Source organism: Zootermopsis nevadensis, unplaced genomic scaffold, assembly GCF_977971745.1.
Source record: "Zootermopsis nevadensis isolate Lab colony 2312 unplaced genomic scaffold, Znev_1.0 Znev_ptg000028l, whole genome shotgun sequence".
In the NCBI taxonomy this organism is placed as follows: Eukaryota; Metazoa; Arthropoda; class Insecta; order Blattodea; family Termopsidae; genus Zootermopsis; species Zootermopsis nevadensis.
The window spans coordinates 19,830,032-19,854,032 of record NW_028259160.1 but is presented as its reverse complement, the minus strand read 5'-3'; the positions used below and the strand labels follow the sequence as shown (position 1 = coordinate 19,854,032).

At 42.0% G+C, this 24,001-nt stretch overlaps 1 long non-coding RNA gene and 1 pseudogene across 1 annotated transcript; one reads left to right on the top strand and one right to left on the bottom strand.

Moving 5' to 3' along the window:
- Nucleotides 1–808: 808 nt before the first annotated feature.
- Nucleotides 809–9,176, bottom strand: LOC147872425 (uncharacterized). The gene is made up of 2 exons (XR_015537517.1): nucleotides 8,790–9,176; nucleotides 809–8,478 (listed from the first exon to the last, which is right to left on the bottom strand). It is a non-coding gene; the product is annotated as an uncharacterized LOC147872425 (long non-coding RNA).
- A 612-nt stretch (nucleotides 9,177–9,788) lies between these two features.
- On the top strand, nucleotides 9,789–11,343 carry LOC147872424 (uncharacterized; annotated as a pseudogene).
- Nucleotides 11,344–24,001: the final 12,658 nt, after the last annotated feature.

The window sequence follows — 24,001 nt, the reverse complement described above, 5'->3', positions numbered from 1 at the left end:
TGACACAAAGAATTGTAACGGCATTTTGCACTGATATATTACAATTATGACACACATGAGCATCGTAGTTTGGGATCTCCCTATCGCAGTGATATCTCCAATGTGCCAACACCTGCAAGGCTTAAAGAGAAAACATTCGCAGTGAAGAAAAATCCTTTCCAAGATGATACAAAACAATCATTCGCTCCATCAGGCTTCAAATTTAAAATCTTGTAGTCATAATATATTTTTTATAGGGTGCAGAATAACTCAACAGTTAGTTGCTTATTGCAACCAATGTTTCAAGGACATGTGAACATAATTTGTATAATTATACATGTAGCCATTATGTAACAAATATCAATATGTTAATATCCCGCAATTGCAGTGTGTCATTCCACTGGCTAGTTTATGTCAGAAAATTGGTGATGTCAGCTTATTTGTATGAAACTTTCCCCACTATGTCTCATTTTCTTTTACATTTCTTAATTTCTGTTGTGGGTTTATGATCATCCTCATACTTTCTGTGGAAGAATGAAACGTATGTAGTAAATATATTTTGTGGGTGCATGTGCATGGATATTAATGTATTTTGGTAGACAATATTGATAAAGTATTTCTTGTTTAATTTGTGTATCACATATGATTAATATTTGCTGATTCTTCTGTACTTGAGCTATAATTATTTTATAGGAGGAACTTAAACTGGTGATGCAAATTTTATGTCTGGTCTCTTTGTGGAGGATTTATCACTGAACCCACAAGAAACTGAAACAAAATCTCTATTGGGGGGGGGGGGGGGGGGGGGGAAGAAGAAGAAGAAAACAGAAAAGAAAGAAAGGGATCTATAATTAAATTTCACTAATAATAATTCTTCATACATTAACCATTTCTTACATTTTAAATACATTCTGTAACCTGCAGCCCAAAATGACACTTTTAGCACCATCTGTTTCACAGATTCTCTGTCTGTAAGGCCCTATACAGTATCCAATTATAAGATTTATTCGATCCTCCTTTTTGAATACCATTATTTTGGTTTTCTTTTCAAACCATAGTAGATGTCCTGCCATTTATTTTTCTAATTTCTACATTTGTATTAGTGCATTCCATTAGATGCCACTATCAAGTCAAACAAAATAACGTGGCGGAACAGAGTGTGTGCATTCTTGGGACACTTTCTATTGCGTTCAACTCTGGTAGCAAAATGCGAAGGTTTGGTATCGTTAATGTCAAAGCCTGCCATTGGATACAATCTTTCGCCAGTTCTAGCCACCACCCATACTCACAAAATGCTTTTCTAAGATCCGTTTTAACGTTATTCGCTCATTTCCATATCGGTTTTCAAACAGGCTAACCTAGCCAAAACATGTTCGCTTTTTACTTAAGAAGAGAAAAACCTATTTTTGCCAAACTTGAATGCTTATTTCTTGAGACCAGGAAGAGTACACAGGATGAGGACAGAACTCTGGAGAAAATGTTCTGAGTTTGAGTCCCGGTGAGGGCGTTTCCTGTAGCTCCGAACTTAAGAACGATAGATAAATGGCGCCGAGACCAAGACCAAGTTAATTGCTACGAAGAGGCGATTACGAACACAAAGACCAGAAATGAGAAAAACTCTCCAGGGTTCGAGTCTCAGTGAAGATGTTGGTTTTATGAATAATGTTTTCTATGATGTTCAATATTACGCATCGAATGAAGGCCTGTGATAAATTTTCGGAAAACATGATTGATAACGAATGCAAGCACTTGTCGAATTTTCCCACAGTAATGCTGTGGAAACTCTACCAGGCTTGAGGCCTAAACGTACAAGAGAAAGAACGAACACCACGCGCTTTGCCAAAGAAATGGAGTCTCACGGACGATACATCATTTGACGTCTGCGACAGGACTAACGGGACAGACTCCAAGATACCTTTGGTCGTCTAATCAGTTTAGATGACGTGAAGTGAAGTTCAAACATAATAATGTCAACTTTGCAATTTATGTTCAACTTGATGCCTGAGTAACGCTTTCGATCCTGTAAAATATCCGTTATAGTTGCTTAAGATGTCTGTAATTCTTCAGAAAAGAAAAAAGTTTGGAAATAGCCATGTACTGTTAACCATATTCTGATTCCTATAGTTTTAAAACTGTTATGTATGGATTCCAATATTCTTCAAGGAAATATAGACCACATTATTGGCAACAGTCAGCAACAGCAAGATTCCAACATGCACCAGGCTTACCACCAGCAGAAAACACCAGTGCAGCCAAAGAAACATTGTCAACAGAAGAGGATAGGAGAGGAAAGGAAACATGGCAAACAAACACCAAAGTGTCATCTTGCTGTTGTGCGGAATCAGAGAGTCCCTAGACCGCCAAACGCATTCATGCTCTTCTCGAATGAATGGAGGAAGAAGATGGCTATCAAACATCCAGAAGACAGTAACAAACAGATCAGCGTGAGGTAAGTTGCATTACAAAATCTACTTCGGGACAATTACTTGTTAATAATTTAATGTGCAGAGAATTCGTGAACGACAAATTGTCTTCAAGGCCATTCGAATTCAGCGGACATGTACGACACTTCATTTGACGTCTGCGAGAGCATTAACGGGACAGACTCGTCTAATCAGTTTAGATGGCGATATTCACGACCTACTATCCGATAGTGAGTACACGGCTGACGCGGAAAGATGTGAGGAATATATCGACTAAGCCAAACGTGCAATTCGAAAGACCTCAAGGGCAACTGAGAGGAAACTTGCATCGCCAACAGCGAGTGTTGGATTCACGGATTCGCAATCTCTCAGGGCGACAGCTCCAATCCCAGCGACGAGCTCAGTCAGACTACCGCCAATTAAACTTGAACCATTTTCTGGAAACGTTGAAAAATGTTCCCGATTCTGGGAACAGTTCGAGTCTTCGATCGACATCGATCCCACACTATCAACAATAAATAAACACGTATTTCTGCGCGGATGCTTGGAGGACGAACCAAAACAGCTGGTAGTCGCGAAAACTTATGAAGAAACGAAGAAAATACTCATAGACCGCTACGGTGACAAGAACAGAATAATACAGGCTCACTTAGACTACCTGGAAGACATAAGCCTCATCCAGCACGCCACTACATAAGCGCCGAACACTACGTACATTGAATGCAATCGCAGCATCCACACCCTTCGTTCACTTGGAGAAGACGTTAACGGATATGGTCGAGTGCTGGCTCCGAAGATACTCCGCGCCTTCCCGAACGAAATTGGTCGACGTTGGATCATTCAAGTGGAAAGGGAAGGCCAGTCCGAAGGCGATATTTTCAGGTTAATGGAATTCCTAGGCGAAGAAGTGGAGGCTGCCCTTACCACACAAAAGATACGTGGTCGAGTTCGTCAGTTCATCTAACTTCACGCCTACCGCAGAAACTCTCACGTACACGACAAGCCGGGAAAAGTAACAAGGAACACTACAGATGAACCACACCCCTGCTGCGTGTTCTGCGAGTCTCGTGGCCATTGGGCTCAGGATTGCAAGAGAACTGGTATGGTATGGTTTACAAGAAGTTAGCCGGCGAAAGTGCTGCTGTGGATATGGAAAGAACGGAGCTGTGCTCGAGAGACTGCTGGAAGGATGTGAGCCGCGGGGCATTTATAATGCGGATGGGACGGGACTTTTCTACAACGCCCTCCCGGATATGACGCTGGCATTGAAAGGTGAATCTTGCCACGGGGGAAAACGTGCAAAACACCGGAGTAATAACATAACTTTTCATGAGATGTAAATCGAATATTTCGATAAAAAACATCATTTGATATTTTAAATATTTTAAATGTTAATTATTGTAATATTTTAATATTTAATAAGGATATATATAATATATATAAACATAACTTTTGTTAATTGTAGGTGTCTGTACTTCGACTGACATCTAACATTACAGGAAACGGCTACTCCACAGGAGGAGGCACAATGTGTATCCTGGTTTATCGAGACAAGATCAGATAACGCAGGTGCAGCGCAAGTTCAGGACCAAATATGGAAGGGAACCGCCATCAAGACCCACAATTCGTGAGTGGCACAGGAAATTTATGGCGGCTGGCAGTCGCCCACCAAGCACATTGAACGTGTGCGTGGCGCATTTGTCCGTAGCCAGACAATTGGACCATCCACAAAATCTGAGACTGTACGCATACAAAGCTCTTGAGCCAGATGATGGGCCACGCCGTCGACATGCCGGCTCGAATTGACGTCGAGGAAGGCTTCCTTGAGCGTGTTCTCTTTCAGAGGGGAAGTAAAGCTGGCGGTCCAATTTACGGCAGGAAAAAGCATGAACGGGATGTTTCGTCAGCAAAAATCGGCGGCCATTTTTCACCCACATATCTCCCGATTCCTACTAGATGGCTCTAGCAGTCAAATATCACGATTGAGCAGAAATTGTGCGGAGGCACTGGGCTGGTCACCCACTACTCACAAATACACATTTCTAAAAGACCAGGAAGAGAGAATATTTTAAATTTGTACCACAATATACGAGTGTGTACTGAAACCTTTAGCAATAATATTCCGGTGTAGGGGAACAGTTTTCGTTTCAACATTCTCAATACAACAAACGATCGCTGCTACTTCCACTACACGACTGAACATTCGGCCTCTGAATGTGCAACGAATACTTGAAGCAGTATTTGAGTAGCATCGCTGCCAGTGCTCATGCACTTTCTATCTTAAACCCTTTCGTCGCGCAAAGTAGCAGCGCAGTGGAAGCGTGCTGGGCCCAGAACCCAGAGGTTGTGGAGGGCGGATCAAATGGTAGCAGAGCGTGGTTCATTATTTTCCATCTTGGAACGATCTCAGTTCTGAGCGTGGGTTCGCTTGACGACCGCGTTTGATTGCAGTGTACTTCAGACGTTGTACTGCCTCGGAGATCTACCACTGGTCGCGACCTGTTTTGGTGCAGCAGTGTAACGAATGGGGCATTCGTGAGTTACGTGAGCGCGTGTCAGTCTTTGTTAAACAGGGCAAGCATAGGACTTCGTGCAACACGGACGCATTTCGGTGGAAGATGAGGTATCTCGGCAGGGTTCTTTTAGTCGGGGTGAGGCTATGCCGGAAAATGATTCTCCCATACTGTCAGAACTATTGAAAAATGTGGAGTGTTTAGAGTCTGACGATCCCAAAGCCATTTAATTTTTTTTTTCAGAGGTGAAAGCTGTGTACGATCTTCACCTGCTTTCGGATAGAGCCTGTTGCCCCGAGTAAAAGGGAGCATGTTGACCTTTTTGGGGGAGTGTATCGGGCGAGGAGATTCATGGGAGCAATGCAAGCTTGAGGTACTAGATGAATACTTCCCATTTGTGATTAGGGAGAGGTTAGTCAGGGAATTAATTGTCGGCAGATTCCAAGGGCGCAACGACCCTTTACGAACATTTATTGATGAGATCATTAAAGCGGCGGAATTTTTGAGGTATGCCGCCACCGAACAGGTAGTAGATCGTGTTGTAATGAACATGCACCCGAACATCTTAGCGCAGTCGGCATTTTTGGAACGCCCGCGATCCTACAAGGAGTTTCGGAAGTTGGTCGGCTATGTGGAGGGTAAAGTTGCCGTATTGGACGAACGGAAACGGGCGGAACAATTTTCCAGACTCCTACCGGTGGATGTAGCGGGCGTTGAATCCTACAAGGACGTCGCACTCACGGGTTTACAACCCAAGGAGTCTTCAACGCAGGTTGGCTCTGAAGGCTTTATAACGGTGAACAGCAAAAGGAACCCCGGCGGTCAAAACGACTAAGCAGCCCTTAGTTGGGGTCCGTAACTCTGCCTGTAATTTCTGAGAAAGAGAGGTCAATGACACTGTTCGTTTCGCGGTTTAGTCCTGAGGTCACGACTGTGGATATTGAAACCTCATTAAAAGAGCAATTACGCCTTCAGAATTCAGCAGTTATTACTCTTTTCACGTTTCAGCCAATGAAGATGATTTTCCACTAATTAATACTGGTGTGTGGCCATTCTACTCCTCGAGCACGCCTGTCAGGTCAATAGAGTCAGGCTGTGGGGCTCCTGTGCCTGGAGGCGGCTCGGATTCCCACTGATTATGGCTCTCGACTACTGCGATTTTGATATATTTCATCAAAATGTCAGGGGTCTAAGAACCAAATGCAGTCACTTCATTGACAATGTTTTCGCTATCACGTCCGGAATGTACTGCATTACGGAAACCTGGCTTAATGACTCTATATTAAGTTAAAATATTTTTCCTGAACTTTATTACGTGTTTCGTGACTGCATTCTCAAAGTCGTTGTGCGTCGTTAAACGAAGGCATGGTCTGGAAACGATTGAAGAGTATGTGGGGGTTGAAACCATAGTCTGCTTACGTGGAATCATAACTTTGCCCCGGATTGCGATACAAAAGTAACTGAAAATTATCTAAACTCTTTAGAAGTAAATCTAAACTCGCATTTCTATCGGGTTGTCATGTTAGGAGATTTTAATGCTCCCGATTACGACTGGCTAAACGGCACCCCTTCTTCTAATTCTTACTATTGTAACAAAATTAAAGGTAATTTACGCCACCTCGTGCTTTCTTGGCCTTAATCTGCCCAACAGCTGCGCTCCTCCAAAGAATGCGTTGCTCGACCTTGTCTTTACTAACATCAGCGATCTCAACATTTCTCTTTCTACTCACTCGCTGGTGCCTCCTGACCACTATCATCTGCCTCTTATCCTTAATCTTAAATCAATTCTTGACTGTCAATAAACTTCGCTTACGCCTCGACGCAATTACGGTAAAGGAGACTAGTTATTACCTTATGATGCCCTAGTAAACAAGGACTGGTCTTGCGTTCTCAAAGAAAATTCTGTTGATGCTGCAGTTAATAATCTCACGGCTACTGTGTCCAAGGCTATCAACCTAGCCGTTCCCTTTGCAAAACCCAAAAATTCTACCTATCCTCGTTGGTTTTCCAAAACTTTTGTCTATTACGTTAGAAAGAAGAATGCGTCTCTTAAGAAATTTACAAAATCTAAGTCTGATTACACTTGTCAACAATGTTTCAGTAACATGGATGAAAATATTTGTTTCATATTGTATTTTTTGCGCTAAATTCAAATATGGCCTTGAAAAGTTTCCATCACGTACCATTTTTGTGTTATTTTGTCTTAACTTCTACCAAATTAGTGAATTTCTTGATTCCATAGGGATATTTTTTGCTGGTTGGCTACACTGGCAGTCTCCCATAACCTCACTTTAAGTGTGAGTTTTGACGTTTAAGCACATGCTATTGTAATGACATTAATGGTCTAATGAAAGAAATAGGAGTCACTTATGATCCATAAGAATGGCGACTATTTATAGATTCGTCAAAGTTCAGATTGAAGGCCGTGATGCCAAATTGAAAGAAGGAATTTTTGTCGGGCCTCAGATCAGAAAACTGTTGGACGATGGAAATTTTGAAACCAGACTTTCTGCTAAAGAACTCGCAGCGTGGAAATTCTTTGTATGTGTGGTAAAAGGTTTCCTTGGAAAGCGAAAGGAAGAAAACTACCAGCAGCTTTGTAAATAAACCCATAAACATGACATTAGTAGTGGGCTAAACTTTGTACTGTATTCGGAAACAAGAAAAAGTAAAAATCTTACGTGTTGGGTGTTTTTCAAGATCATATTTGAAATGAGCGCCCCAAAATTAGTAAAGAAAACTGAAAATTGTCCATGTTACCGGGAAAAAGTGAAAAATTGTTGTCCTGTGTTATTTGTAGCATCCGAGATGCTTATGGGTCCCGCTCCAAGCCCACCAGGCGACAGACTGGCGCCCGGTGGTCACATCCAAACACAACAAATAATAAGTTATCCCTCGGAGAGTTGGGATTTCTGCCCCAAACAGTAAGATAAAGCAGTGTCTGGCATGTACGAAGAGACCATTGTGAATGTAAGGGTCAGAACCTACATGAGGGGGTGATTTAGTTCCCCCCTCCCTTCGCAGTTTTACTTCATAAGCTCGGTGTTTGATGCCGAGAGAGTCGGGGGACATTTTCCACAACTTCTGTCGTCTTCTGATCCATATAAGTACTTATCATCGGTAGCTATACTCTTATTCATTAAACTTACTCTTCGAACTTTCACTCTTTAACGACGCCTTACCCACCATCAACCAACAACATAAATAGCAGTCCGCTCGGCCATCTACATCGTGCCATTTCGACTCCCGGGTCAAAGGACCCAGGGTTCGTGATAAGGAATATTATACTTTAATAACTACTGTCTCCGTTATGCACTGCTCTCAAGTTGACCTCGGTTCACAACACAAACAAAACCAAATGCACATAGCTCTTCGTGTGACGGCAAAATTAACCTCATTCTAATGCACTGTCTTTATAAGTAAATGTCTATATTGATCTCACCGAGACTTCAGTGCTGCCTCTCGTGTCGAATCATGGAAGCGTACATCACTGCGTTACGTGAAAATGTGCTCCTAACCCAACTCCCACAGCAGGGGCTCAGAATACATCCAAGGGAGCAGTTCTAGACAGACAAAGAACGCGCCCATAAGTACAAAGCAGTAACAGGTCAAACGTGTAGAGTCGATCAAATAATAGTATGGAGCACAGTAGTCAGCTACGACGACCGGTTTTCGTATTCCAGCAGTGATTTCCTTTTTCCGTCAGCCGTCCTGTTCAGACAAGTTCTTTTACACACTCGGCCTCGCGTGCAGTGAGTACAGGAGAAAATTCAAGGTTAAACGGATGCAGCGTGAAACTAACTACCAACGGCCATTTTGTGAGGCAGCTCATATCGGTCTTGGTTTACACAAATTTACGTTTTACGTCACTCACCTGCTTCTTTGTGAGATACTCCAAATGCATCCGCCGACCACAGAAGGAGACGACACAAATGCAGTATCAGGAACAAGTCACCCACAAAATGTTCCAACTTTTCCCAGCAAAAGTGAAAACGTTAAAACATCTGTAGCTGCCAACACACTGAAAGACTTCTTTTAGCACCAAGAAACATTAAATCGCTTGCTTATATAACACCTGCGGCACGTTTTTCAAAGCATCTAGGCTCTTCCAAAAATGTTATTGATCAGACAACAGAAACCACTCGTTCAAACACTTCGCACATGCAAAGACAAATACACGGAGTCAGATGGGAAACAGAAAACTTCGAACCGAACTGTGCACCGCTGAATATACCAACCGACTGGCTCAGTCCAGCAGAAGCGATAGTGGAATATTCCACTTTAGGGATCGTGATAAGGGGGGGGGGGGGGAGAAGTCGACTCACGAAATATTCCGAAATCGAACGACTATTGCCGAACACATTACATTTCCTACTGTCCACTGATAACGAGAAAGGAAGTCGTTTCTGGTGCGGTGCGGGGGGAATGTTTACTGTCTGGTGGACTAGAGGGCTGCTATTGGTGGGAAGTGTGACACGCCAGAGAGTTATGCTACTACAACACAGACTGAAAACATCAGGCAGTTGAGATTAGCCTGTAGTCTGTACTGTGACCTGTGGGTGTTGTGATAATATTCTATATTCAATCACAGGTGATTTAAAGATGTCGAGTGTACGTAAATAGGAGAAAACTATTCACAGAGAAGCGCGAGAAATAATATCCAGCGTAGTGAAGCTGTGTGATGAGGAAGCAAGACCCGTGCAACAGACAGGGCAGCCAAATACACGGGTTTTAATTAAGAAGGTACGGCAAGAGTCAAACGATAGAGACGAGAAGGGCACACTGTCACCTTTACACACGCCAGGGAAACACCGGCCTAGACCTACTGATAGGAATGTCAGTGATAAGGCGGACTGTGTAAGAATTGTACGCAATGCAGAAGAGATTACAAAGCTGCCCCAAGCCACTGCCCATAATTAAACAAAAAATTGACTTTCCATGGGGTGTTGATTCTCTACGGAATATTTTACATAACTTAGGGTTTAAGTGGAAGATCTTGATTGAAAGGCCGGACATAGTAAACTGGCGAGAGAGGTATTTAGTGAATATTAAGACGCTTCGCAATGAAGGAAGACAAATATTTTACCTAGACGAAAGCTGGGTAGACAGCAATTTAACTTTCAAAAAGTTAAAGGGGTATGCTCTGATGGAAATGCTGGAAAAAGACTGATTATGGTTCACGCTGGATCGCGTGCTGGTTTCCTTCAAGGTGCGGGACTGATATATAAAGCTGGCTCGGCACGTGGCGACTACCATGGTCAGATGAACAATACAAATTTTGAAAAGTGGGTTAGAGAGAAAATGTTATAGAATTTGCCCCCCAATTCAGTGGCAGTACTTGATAACGGTCTATACCACAGCAGATAAAGCCCCATCGAAATATTCGGTTAAATCTGAAATGATCTCATGGTCACAGCGGCACGGAGTTTTCTGTGATCCAGATATGAGAAAGGGCCAACTGTATGACCTAATACTGACAAGGAAACCAAAATAAATATTTTCAAAATTGATCAGTTACTAAACGCCCATGGTCACATTGTAGTTAGGTTGCCTCCATACATGTGTGACCTTGGCCTAAGGTAAAAAACTACGTTCGCGAGAACAACGTGACAGGGCTCCGTCTTTGAAGCGGCTGCTGGATTTAACAATAGACTGCAAAGGATTGGGAAGGATACTGCCAACATGTGGAACAACAATACTGGAAACGGGACGGGGTTGTTGCTGACGTGATAGACTCAATAATTATTTCCAATCCAAATGACAGTAGCGATGACGAAGAGACTTCTCGTGAAGATATTGAGTCTGAAGAAGCAACTGACTTTTCTAACTCCGAGCACTGCGAGGTAATTTTAAAGCTATACTAATTGGAACTTATGAAAGCCTTTTGTCTGTTGTTCCTTCAGTGGTTCTGGAACGAATGCTTTTAGGTTGGCTAGTAGCAGCTCGTCACTCACCGCGAAATCTTGCGCATGCGCGTATATCGCATTCCTACCAGGGTTTATCTCCTGATCTGTGGACTGTACACACAGTGAAGCAGTCTTTCTACACGACATGAAGGTAAAGTGGTCGCAGGAGATTTTGGCCGGTGGAATATTCAAGGTGAAGGCCAGTAGGCAATTAAAGAGTACCCAGTCCCCAAAACGGTGGAGGGCGTTAGAACATTCCTGGGCATGGCATTTTTTCACGGGAGGTTAATTCCAAATTTTGCTCAGATAGCAAAGCCATTGACACAATTAACTAAGAAAGAAGAAAGATTTGAGTGGAAGACCCAATGCCAAAGTACATTCGATGAACTCAAATTTAAGCTAAGTACAAATCCAGTACTGGCGTACCCAGATTTTCGGTTGCCATTCTTACTTACAACTGATGCATCCAAGATGGCGGGAGCTGCAATTCAGGGCGGAATAGAAGCCTATTTCGTTCGCTAGCAGAGAGTTCGCCTAAATAAGACTGAGAGAGCATATTCGGCTCTTGTCTGGGCCACCAAGTGTTTTCGATGCTATCTAAACAGACGAACATTTTTGGTAAAAACAGACCATGCTGCTCTGACGTTCTTGCATAATTTTTCCGTCTGCGGTTGGCGGATTTTGATTTTACTGATGAGCATACCCCAGGCTCAAAAGTCGTGCCCAAGAAGCAGGAAGTGCCCAAAGCACAGTTCAGTGAACCGTTTTGTGGACGACAGAAAAGAAGTCATTTCACAAACAAAAGCGAATTCTTTCTAGACTGGGACGGAGTCGTGTATCGTCGTCAGGTTGGTAGGCAAGCCTTGTTGGTAACCCCGGAAACTATCTTCGCTATTCATCCAGCACGGAATTAATCGGTCTTAACCACTGGTGACCGCCACGGTAGTCTAGCGGTTAGAACGCTGGCCTTGTAATCCTGGGGTCTCGGGTTCGATTCCCGGCGGTGCCCGAATTTATAACTTGTGTTGAGCAAGGCCGTGGTCTAGGCAACACGGAGTTTTCCTCCGGGGGCTTCCCCGGTTTCTCCGTGACATCCCAACAATTACTCCATTCACACACAGAAGAAGGCAATGGCAAACCACTTCTGGATCATCTGCCAAGAACGTATATGAACAGGTCCCAGTCCGAGAAAAGGATGGAAGGATCCTGTTCATATGGACCTGTTGTCAGACAGAACACTAAATAAAATAATAATAAACCACTGGTGGTCGAAGAACAGACAAACCTTAGGGAGGAAATGAATTTCAACCCTAATCACAGATCAAGGACGGCCATTTGTATCTAATTTCTTTAAGGAAAATTGTAAAATTTTGAGAGTCAGAAAAGTACAGACGTCAGCATATCATGCAATGGGAAACGGAATGGTGGAACGTTTTCATAGTTCCCTCCATGATGGTCTTTCACACTATATAGATGCAACAAGTACCAATTGAGACATAGTAGTACCATTTTTCTTGATGGCATTTAGAGCCACACTCCATAGTACCACCAGCTACAGCCACTTTTATCTGATGCGCGGTAGGGATACTAATCTGCCCACTCAGAACGATCTGCAAGCCAAATTGACAGAGGAATTACTAAACTCTGAGCACGCGACAAGATTAGAGAACTTAAAATTTAGTTTAGAAGAAGTCGCGAAGGAAAATAACCGGAAGTCCCATGAAAAAAATAAAGAAATTATGACAAAAAGCTTAACTTTGAAATTGGTGATGAGGTGTATTTGTCATGGACCCATTGAACCAAACCTGTCCAAAAGAAAAATAAATTCGGTGAAGGGAAGTAAAAGACCGAGACCAAAAAGAAGTCATTCTGTCGCGAACCATGTGGAGTGAGGAGGCTCGCGAACCACTAACGCCACTCGAACCCCAGGGTACTGATGACGCACGTCAGCCAGTGACTCTCAGGCCAGCACAGCCTCAGTGGACGGGGACCCCAGCCACACGCAGAGCACCACAACTATGCGGGATCCAAACTATGAACCTTCTAGTTCGCCTCGCTCGAGACGCGAACTAGAGGCCACACCGCTAGGGCCCCCAGTTACGAGAATCCGCGCTAGACTACAGCTGATCTTGCGGTGTAGCCAGAATAATTTCGCTATATGCCCCGCAAATTCAGCGGTACTCAGTACCACGATTTTAACTTGTGAATCCAGCATGTTCTTTCAGAAAGACGAAGCCAGAGTTCTGTGTCGACGTCGAAAAATGCCTTCACACTTCTCCCCCGTTCTAATCAGAAATCAGCGAGATTGGATACATAGCCTAGGTCAGTGGTATTCAAACTTTTTTGTTCGCGTACCCCCAGATATAATTATTCTTCAACTTTGTACCCCCAAATTTGTTGGTGTATAATTCAAGTTATACATAGTTCATAATCTACATCTAAAATAAATCAAATAAATTACATTACTGTTTATCCAGTATTTATCATAATTTTTTTTTAATTTCACGTACCCCCTAAGATGTCTTCGGGTACCCTTAGGGGTACGCGTACTCCAGGTTGAATACCACTGGCCTAGGTAATCAAGAGCAACACGTGATCTTCAAATGTTTGGAAAAAACACGTGGGAAACAAGCAGCCAAATATTACGAGGAAATGGAGTGTTGCACAATTCCACTGTTTGCCATAGCTGGACGCGAGTTCTAACTGTATCCTGCACTACAAGGCCACAGCAACATGGCAGTTAAGGTACTGCGGCACATCGATCCATTGACCTCAGAGGAAGTTCAGAAACCAACACAGATGTCACGCAGTTGGATCATTCAGCATCCGAGTCTAGAAAGAACGCCTTCACCGGGACATCAACACGAAGATACAATCACATGAAAATCGTACACAAGAACCTGGTACATAGCAATCCCTTCAGATTTTTGTATCCTTTTCACCACAATAATTTGTTACGGAAAACCAAAAATATGCACGCGGTTATCACGTAAGATCAACCGTCCTAAGAAATGTAAAAATCCTACCCAGAGAGCATCCATCGAAATTCCGAGAAATCTTTAGTCGAAGCAACTTCACTAGAAAACAATACAAATGACATTCAGCTGAAACAAGAAATAAAGCGACGAAGAGACGCCTCAGGAGGAGAAAGCCGACAAAATACAAGAAAATTAAATTTTGGAAATGTGGCCCAATGTAGCAACGGAATATACCAGACGTTATGAAAACAGGAGGTTCCAAAGATGAAAGAGCGGACATCTTCCAGGAGCTGACGCTTCGACACGCACTGCACAGCAAAGGAACAAATGAACAGCTACGCAGGCGCAGGATATGAGGAGCTGTCACACTGAGAAGCTATAGGCTCGAAGCCAGCCACTGAAGTAGGAGGCCAGCGCAGATCCAGTTCTCAGAAGAACTGGGTGTACACGAAATGCATGCACCTAGTTAACAGCCTGAATTATGCATAAATTACAAATGGAGTAAAACTGCAGAGAATTTCTTTATGTTAACGAAAGTGAGGACACTTTTCATTGCAACATCAGCTGAAATATCTGATGTTCAGTTCAGATTGGAAGAGACTCATGACGATGTCTCATCCCCGGTTATCAAAATATGTACGTGGCCGGAGGCGGCCAACTTACTAAGAAACTGGTGACACGGAGTCAGCGCGGTCCGGGGTTCACCCTAAATGAACTTCAGTCCCAGACAGGTTGTCAGATTTACTAGCCCCTTGTACCCATGTGTTCTGAGAGTGTAAGGGATGCTGCAGGCAACATAGGAGAAGCTTAAGCTGAAACACGAGCCGCGAACCTTCGGATAAGGGATAGAACATAAAGATTTTTTCCCTCCGGTACTTGTGGGTTATCGGGACACATCGCTTTAAAAATAGGTTAGGTTAGGTTAGTGTAAGATTTGAGGTTTTCACAGCGGTGAGTATGAAGATTTCTGTCTTCTGGGTTGTTGCACTGTGTAGTATGGAAGATGTTTACCCTGATGACGGAGGCAGTATGACCTCTGAAACGTTGGTTAACATCGACCAGACTACACAGCGCAACAACCCAGAAGACAGAAATCTTCAGGTTATGTTAGGTTAGATTAGGTTAGATTATATTAGTTTAGGTTAGGTTAGATTAGGTCAGGTTAGGTTAGGTTAGATCAGGTTAGGTTAGGTTGGGTTAGATTAGTTTAGGTTAGGTTAGATTAGATCAGGTTAGGTTGGGTTGGGTTAGGTTAGGTTAGGGTTGTTGTTATCTGTTAGTTCGTTCAGTTATTTATTGTTATCCACACACATTAACCTAACCTGTGGACAGCAATAAATAACTGAACGAACTAACAGATAAAAACAACCCTAACCTAACCTAACCTAACCTATTTTTAAAGCGATGTGTCCCGATATCCCACAAGTACCTTCCCTCCTTATGGGAGATTGAGGCAACAATTTTATTATTTTGTTGCCCAATCGTAGTTACCTCTCATATCCTCCCTACAGGTGTACCCCGGCTGCTACTCCTAGTTCCTAGTGGGCTTTGCTCTATGGCTGCACGTATCTGACCCTGATTTCCTGGAACGTTTAAGCCCCCCTACTTGTTCTGCTGGTTACCAATTTTAGTCGTGTATCTTTATTGCTTAAGTCATCACCTGAGGCGTGAACATTAGTTATTATTCTTGGCTTGGAACTATGGCTGTGCCGCGGTTATATTCCTTGCATGCTCTAAGAGTTCTAAGTCAACAATTCCTACAGATTCACAGCAACAACGAAGCAATATACAAATAAGTAGGCCTAACGTTACTGATCCAGCATTCGCGATTATGCTTAATTGGTGGGTTTCCATTCTTGTTCCTGTATCAACTCATCTACCTTATGGCTGGCTAACTTTAATTCATCCGTGTGTGCGAGTATGTTCTTTATGGGCGTTCTTATAGAAGTTGAATCTATAAGCTTGTTGCTTTCGGTCTCACAACAGTCCATTGTTAGAGTCAAAGGTGGTGTTACGTCGTTATCTGTGTTATTTGCATAACCTTCTGTGAAAGATCTGGTTAAGATTTGCTATTCATAACCAGTACAGTCCTTGTAGAATGTGATTTTACCATTCTCCTTGAATTTTCACGTCGTACGGCTCCTGATCCCGGCAAATTATAGTTCAATGATCTGGCTCGGGTGCGACAAATGTCCACACGTTACCCTTTAACGGAATCCACAATGTTTCCTTAAGTTCAATAATCCGCTGTGAGCAACTCTTTGGAATGTCTCGAATAGATTGTAACATTTGCACTTCACTTTCTGTGGATGACTGAATTCATTGAAGAGAAAAGTTCTACTTCCTGCATGATTTTACAATGTGATCATTCTCCCTTGCTTAAACTAACAGCGTATTATTTGGTGGTATCTACCACAAGCACTTCTTTGTCTGGTTGCATGAATATGTACTTGTTACTGTTCTTATTCATCCCGACGGGAAATGATAACACTCTATAGATATTATACCTGTAATGACTTACTAAAGTTACTCTTACAACATATACTAACTTACTGACTATCAAATATACTTCGGTGTCTAATATCGTAATTAATTGGTATGTTTGGGCGTCGCTCAAGGGTACAGGGACATGCAAATCCCTCCGCAAGTCACTCTGACTGGATTTAAAAATCCCTAACAACCGAGCAGGCGACAAGACATGTGGTTGAATAATGCCCTTCAGACCGCTTGTATAATGACGTCATATTCACGCCCTATTGGTATGGCGTGCTTGTTCAAGGCCACTAGCAGCGATGTGCACGTGTACTTGTGTATGATCCACCCTTTCTCCTTGTCAATCTGGTAACTGACTGCCATAAGACCCTTTGCTAATACAGCTTCATTTCTAGCTACGTCTTGTAACGCGTAGTTAACTGACCTCAGCGTAGACTTCGCTACAATCATCTGTTCCTTGGATAATTTAATAAGGTCCATCTGTTCAGTCTCCAGTTGTTTTATCTTCCTATTGTAAGAAGCTTCATTTTCGTCGTCTAAAACTCCAAAGGTGGCGTGCAAAGCTCTTCCTATCAAATTTACTATCCCTCGTTTCCGCCTATGATTTACATCATCTGATCTGGTTATCTGGTTCACGAGATCACGCAAATGCTTATACTTGCTTAATTTCCTATCTGCTTCATTGATCATCATTAGACAGCTAGTTACATTCATCCCCAAGGGTGCTATCATGTTTCTTACAAAATCCCAAAGTTAATGCTATGTATCTTTCTCTCATGTCCAAATTCTCGCTTGCTTGGCGAGTGTCTACATACGTCACCACTTTCCATTCGCTGCTGTAAAGACTTGCTTCTGCCTGATGTTCAAAGTACAACCCTGGAGCGCTCGGAATATCCTCTACTCGAATATCAAGAGTCAGGTCCCGGTATCGCACTTAGTGCGGAAACTGCTAAAAGTGCCCACATCTGCAATTACGCATAAAAAGTTTTCAGTAAATTTGTATGCACCCCAATTTCCTTTGGCCCTTTTCCTTCTCTATCCTCTTGATTTTGTATGGCCCAGAGCTTGCTGCCTCTAACTTGCGGCTGCGTCCACCTCTAACCGAAAAATCCTTTATTAAAACAAGATCGTGAACCTTAAATTGTGGAGTGTGAACAGTTTTGTCGTAAGACTCCTCATTCCTAAGTTTTGATGACTCCAATTTGTTTCTTGCCAATGTGTAACCGCTCTGGAACCTAGCCTTCAATTCTCGCACGCGTAAAACCCGTATCCTGGTAAATTTCCTAATCGTCCAAACATGAGCCCAAAGGCTGTGAAGTTTGTAGAACTATGAGGCGCAGTGTTATGAACAAAAGCGGCGTATCTCACCCACTCGTCGCAGTCACTCAATTCTTTATTCACAAAGCATTTCCCATTGGGTTTGCACAGGATTTTCATTTGTTTCAATGGGAGGAGAGATTAAAATAAACTTGTTCACCCAATTAATTACAAAACCAAACCAAAATGAAGTATGTTCTTTGTGTTTTTCATCTTATCTACTGCGTTTACCTGTATTTTATATAAGTTAAGGAATAAAATAGCTTAAAATGATACATGCAATTCCTAGTTTGTTTTCGGAGCTGTTTTTCTAGTGCAGAGTATTACTAATTATTTTTGGTATTTCTCCTTATAGGTCACAATGCCAAACGTTTATGTGAGAAAGTCGAATAAAGGATCTTGGTCAGAGGAGGATTTGCGACGAGCTATAGAAGCTATAAAAAATGACTCTTTCACCATAGAAAATTCAATATTCCTGAATCCACCTTGAGAAATAGGCTAAAGGGAAATGTTTTTGAAAAGCATGCATTGGGTCCAGATTCGCAAATATGTGTCGATTCGGAAAAGAAATTAGCCGATCACATCAAAAAACTTCAGGCATTTGGGTTCGCGCCAACACAACGCGATATAAGAATTATGGCATACTCTTTAGCAGAAAAACTGGATATTAAAGATACTTTCAATACCGAACAGAAGATGGCCGGGAAAGTTTGGTTCGCATCGTTTATGCGGAGAAATCGTGATTTAAGCGTCAGAAACAGTCGAGCAAGGACAGAAGGCATGAATCGTGAGGAAGTTAAGAATTATTTCAGTCTTATGACATCTATTTTGACCGAAAACGATTTTCTGCGGAAACCAGGCTGCATCTGGAACTGCGACGAGATTGGGCTACAATTGAATAACGAATCACTATTCTGGCTTGTTGCAATGCGGAGGGGCAATTTTTACCCCCTTTCTGTATTTTCAAAGGCAAAACCTCAATATGAAAGGGGCGCACCACCAGGTTCAGTAATGAAGATGAGGAGAGAGAGCGCTTATATCAGTAGTAAATTATTTATGGATTGGATGACTCAACATTTCATTCCACGAAAACCGCTAGGTAAAAATTTGCTGATACTTGATGGCCATAGTTCTCATATGAAGAGCCCAGACATGCTGCAAGTCGCCGCAGATAATGATGTTATCATCCTTTGCTTGCCAAGTCACACAACCCATTATCTACAGCCTTTGGATCGGGTTGTATTTAAGCCTTTCAAAACCTTTTTCAAAGATGCTCGATAAGGAACAGGAAGAACTACAAGAGAGGATTTCGGCGAACTTTTAAATTCAGCATGGTCTCGCGCCGCTAACGTTCAACTCGCAGCTTCTGCCTTCCGTGCCACTGGCATTTATCCTCTAAACATAGATGCAATTCCCGAACACGCCTATTTGTTACCCTGTGATGTAGATTCCCAACAAGGAAACACTGAACAACCTCATACTCCGAGCAGACCTTCGGTCACAACTTCGACTTCTCCATCCGCTCAAATTCCTGTCTCTCCTGAATGCACACCGACCACATCAACGGTTCCCTCCTCAGACGTTTTACCCAATTGTCAGCCGTCAACATCTACGCAAGCTAAGGTGACACCAACAAAAGTTTTAAAACAAATTTCACCTTTTCCTCACAGTTTACAGCAAAAAGGAAGAGGAGTGCGACAAACGTTACTGGTCCTGAGTACATGAACACTCAGAAAGAAGTACAAGAACGTAAAAGAAAGAAGAACGAAGCAGCTTTAAAAAAGAAGAAAACAGCAAAAGATAAGACGAAACAAGGAGTGACTGTGAGGTCTCGGCAATCTAAATTAACAAGAAAGAAACAAAGTACAGGCCGTAGAAGGTTTAAACGTGATTCTCCTACACCATCGTCAACATCTGGCGAAGCCAGCGATGGAATGGAACTTCTGTCAGTCCACGTCAGAGAAAACAGAAGCGACGAATGCGTAGAGTGTTTAGAACATTACTCCGTTACGACTTCAAAATCGGACTGGATAAAATGCATCTCATGCGGTAGATGGCTTCATGTGTGACCAACAGTGTATTGATTGCGGTCGAAAGAAATCCGGCAGAAGAGAAGAAATAAGTAGCAAGAATTTGTATTAGAATGGTATCCGGAGTATATAACCCTTTTCGGGATCTCTGTTTGACTTAGTCCACCTTGTACTTTACGCATATTTTACGTGATCTGGAGTCAAACTAAGGCTGGCAAACAGTGTCAGCCTATCATTCAAGCCTTCTTCTTTGCAATAGTTCTATCCCAGTTTTACTGGTAAGACTTTGTTTACCTGATAACAGTGAAAGGAGGCAGGAGAGAAAAGTCATTTTATTCTGACACATGTCTAAAGGAAGCCAGGATTCCACACCAAGTGTTTTGCCATACATCTTATAGTGAAGGAATACCATCGAGTGTGTTGCTGTCATATTTACTTAGAACAAAAGTATTTCATATCTGATAAAGTTATAAAACAGTTATCCCATTTTCCCAGTAAGACATTATATTTTTTAATTATTTTTGGCGCATAGAGCAATCCACCACTGACATGTGCATATTGTTTCGTCTTCTTATCAAGCATTCTTCATGTGTAGTGACTTCATCTTTTATACTTCGCGTTCTGTTTCACTTTCCTGGTGTTGAATTTGGTCTTGACCTTTCGAAAACAAGTAGGACGAAAGGAAGCTCAGCTCTGAGAATGTGTAAGCCAACGACAGGAAGCAGATAGGCACCGCTTATTACGCATTTCACTAGCGATAGTGGTACAGTCCGTGAAAAATATTTCACATGGTCAGAATTCAAATAAGAGGAACTGTGATCCTCTCATCAGAACATATTTTCACCATATTTAGCAAAGTTTCTTCTGTTCTATGCAAGTTATAAAAGAAAATCAAACCTGTTAATAATAGTAGTTGAATTTATACAGTTTGTGGTATTTAAATAGACCAGAAAAGAGCCATAATGGTATTTAAAATGGACCGCAAAGGGTTAATATTAGTAATTAAGTACGTTTGTTGTTTGATTCAGTTTTTTGTTTGATTAAGTGTGTTTCTTCTCTTGACTTACAATAGGCCGACTTAACGTTCTTAAAATTACGAAGAATAATATGTGTGTTTTTGAGTATAAACAGTCGGATACAATTATCTATTTATTTTCTGTAATAATGTTTCTAATTAATTTTTTAATAACAATTTCTAATAACGTTTGATCGAAATAAGTAATTCATACAATAAACCATCTTTCCTACCCATGTGCTCAATCTCACCTACACGGTTAGGAGAGATTGCGTAAAATCGAATGTCTGAAAAAACTGCATTATCTTATCAAAAATTGGGAAACCTGAAGGGAAGAGACCGCTGGGGAGACCTAGACGTAGATGGGATGGTAATCTCAGGCGGGATCTATGGGAGATAGGAGTTGAAGGAGACTGGATTTTGTTGGCCCAGGACAGGGTCCGGTGGAGGGCTTTGGTTAATTCGGTGATGAACCTTCGGGTTCGGTAAGCCATGTAGTTAGTTAGTTATTCCTGACTCATCTACATTTCCTTCGGTTGCTGCCGCTTTCCTTTCTACCTTTTCCTCAGTTACTCCTGTTGTCAGATACATGCTAGAAAGACCATTTGCGTTGCTTTTTTCCGCCTTGTACGATACAATGTCGCATTCGAATTCTGCAAGTTAATTTCAACCTAGTTATTCTAGAGCTGGTATCACTCATCTTATGTGCCTATATTAATGGCTGGTGATTTGCGACTACTGTAAATTTTCTTCCCCACAAATATGGCATCGCAGGTAACTAGGAATTCCTTCTCAAAGTCAGGATAACGTAACAAAGGTTCTGTACTCAATAACGTCTTTAGGGAATGGATTGCTTCGTCCTGTTCTGCTCCCCAGACGTATGGAAATTCTTTGCCTGTTAACTTATGCAGTGGTTTTTCAACTGCACTAAAATTTGGTATAAATCGTCTGTAATAACGAGCTAAGCCTAGGAAAGCTTTCAATTCTTCGTTGGTCTTGGTACTGGAAATTGTTATACTGCCTGTACTTTCCTACCGTCTGGCTTTAGCCCTTCACCAGTAATAGTATGGCCTAAATAACACACTTCAGTTCTCAAAACTTCACACTTATCTGGATAGATCTTAGGATTATGTGTTCTCAGTCTGTCGAAAACTTCTACTGACGCCAAATTGTGAGTTTCCAGCGTAGCTCCGATTAGTATCAAATCATCCATATAGATTAATGCCTTGATATCGTTATTTCCGGTCATGACGGAGTTTATTAATCTCTGAAATGTGGTCGGGGCCGATTTTAATCCCAAGGGCAAAACCCCGACGCACAGTCTAGCATAGTATACTTTTTTAAGGAGCGCTTTCAGATATCTTGAATGCTTTATTGTATTTCCATAAGCACACTACTTTTCACAGCGATGTTCAATATTTTAAATTTTCTGCAGTGATTCAATGACATTGAAAAGAAACCAATTGTCTGCAAATGGGGCATTTTAAGACACTGATTTCACGTATCACCACCAAGGGATTTCTTAAATCGACCTTCTCTTACAGACAATGGTAAAAAATGCTTTCTGTGAGTAACAAAGAATTACGAGATGCAACAATAAAAATTTATGTTCTCTGGTCAAACTAAAAACTGAATATATTTGTTTCTGCAAATACTTAAACTCAGACAAAGAACAAATTAAAAAATGTTAGAATTCTTCTTGCCCCCACTTTTCACAGTGCTGAGGCCACACCTTTCCTCCGACCACTGTTTCGTCTGTCAACAGGAAATGATGTCAAGTTGCCCGAAAAAACCAATTTCCTACGTCGGAAGTCTATCGACTTCCGCCTTTCATCACACTTTTGAAAGCAGAGAAGACGCGTGGAACAAATAACGCTTTGGTCATGATCGAGAAGTTGACATTTTTCGATTTCCTGGCCGCAGAAAGTCTTTAAAGTTTTGAAAATGGAAAAGTTGAGATGTTGGAGAAGAAAAGTTTTATGGCCCTCTAACTGCACAATGACGTCATTTTTGCCAGCTGTCTGCGTAGCCTTCAAATTCTTTCAATGCCTCGTGTCCATCTCGGACAAACAACGCTCTGTTTCTCCTTTCTGGGTTTCATTTTTAGTCACTTTCGCCGCGCGGTCTGTGGCGTGGGCCTTGTGCAACACAAAACAAATGCACATATTTCACCATGCGTTCCTAAATTCACAATAATTTTAATACGCTCTTTATGTCAGTAAGTAAATGTCTATATTGATCTCACCGAGACTTCAGTGCTGCCTCTCGTGTCGAATCATGGATGAGTGCGTTACGTGAAAATGTGCTCCTAACCCAACTCTCACAGCAGGGGCTCAGAATACATCCAAGGGAGCAGTTCTTCGAGACAGACAGAACGATCCCAAAAGCACAAAGCGTTAAACAATGTCAAACGTGTATAGCAGACCTGTCCATCGTTTTTTGTTGTGCGGGCAATTTCGACAAAATTTGGTCTGCAAGCGGACAACATGAAGTTCGATACATAATATGTTTTATGCATAAATATATGTATAATGATAACACGGGAAATTCCCTAGTTTTTAAATAGCGCCAGGATTGTCCAAAATTCATATACGCTACTGCGTCCAAGGATACATAAAAAATATCTTATCCCTGGGGAGACAACCCAGGAGAAATTATTACCTTCTATATGCTACAAAATAGGGGCACAGGGTTGGCCATAATGTTTCCTTCGCCGAAAAATAGCGCATGTAAAGAATGGTTCAATGCCGTTATTTCCAACAATGTAAAGGTGTAACATTCTTGATGCCTGAACAATGCCTGTCTATAAAATACGTACTTCATTGTTTTAAAATACTGTATTGTTAGTTTTTGCTTGTAATTTTTAGAATGATCTTATTGTCATCTGTTTCTAAATATTTTAACAAGTTCTTAATTAACTCTGATCAACATCACACTTGGTGGGCTCCGGCATCCCGAACAATATGTCCTCATCTCTTCCTACCTTGAGCTACCTTCTTCCGTAGCTTAGTTCGTCGTAGTCTTTCATACCTATTCCGAGGCCAATTATCGGGTTTCTGGACAACGAAATATTTTCCGGGTATCAGGTCATCAGCCTAACGCCCCAACCCCCAACCTGGATCAACCCGTACTTGTGACACACTGCTATCGAGTCTGGAGGAGCACCATCAAGTAGCTTGAATCTCATGTTGCTTCTAGGAAATATCAGAACAGACGGAAGATGATGATGCCCTTGTCTAAGATGAATTTAGGCAACTTATGCTGAACCAGTCAGGCCAACTCATCGCAGTTAAATACACAACGTGAATTAAACTTTATGCACAGCACCAGAGGAAAAACTTGCTAGA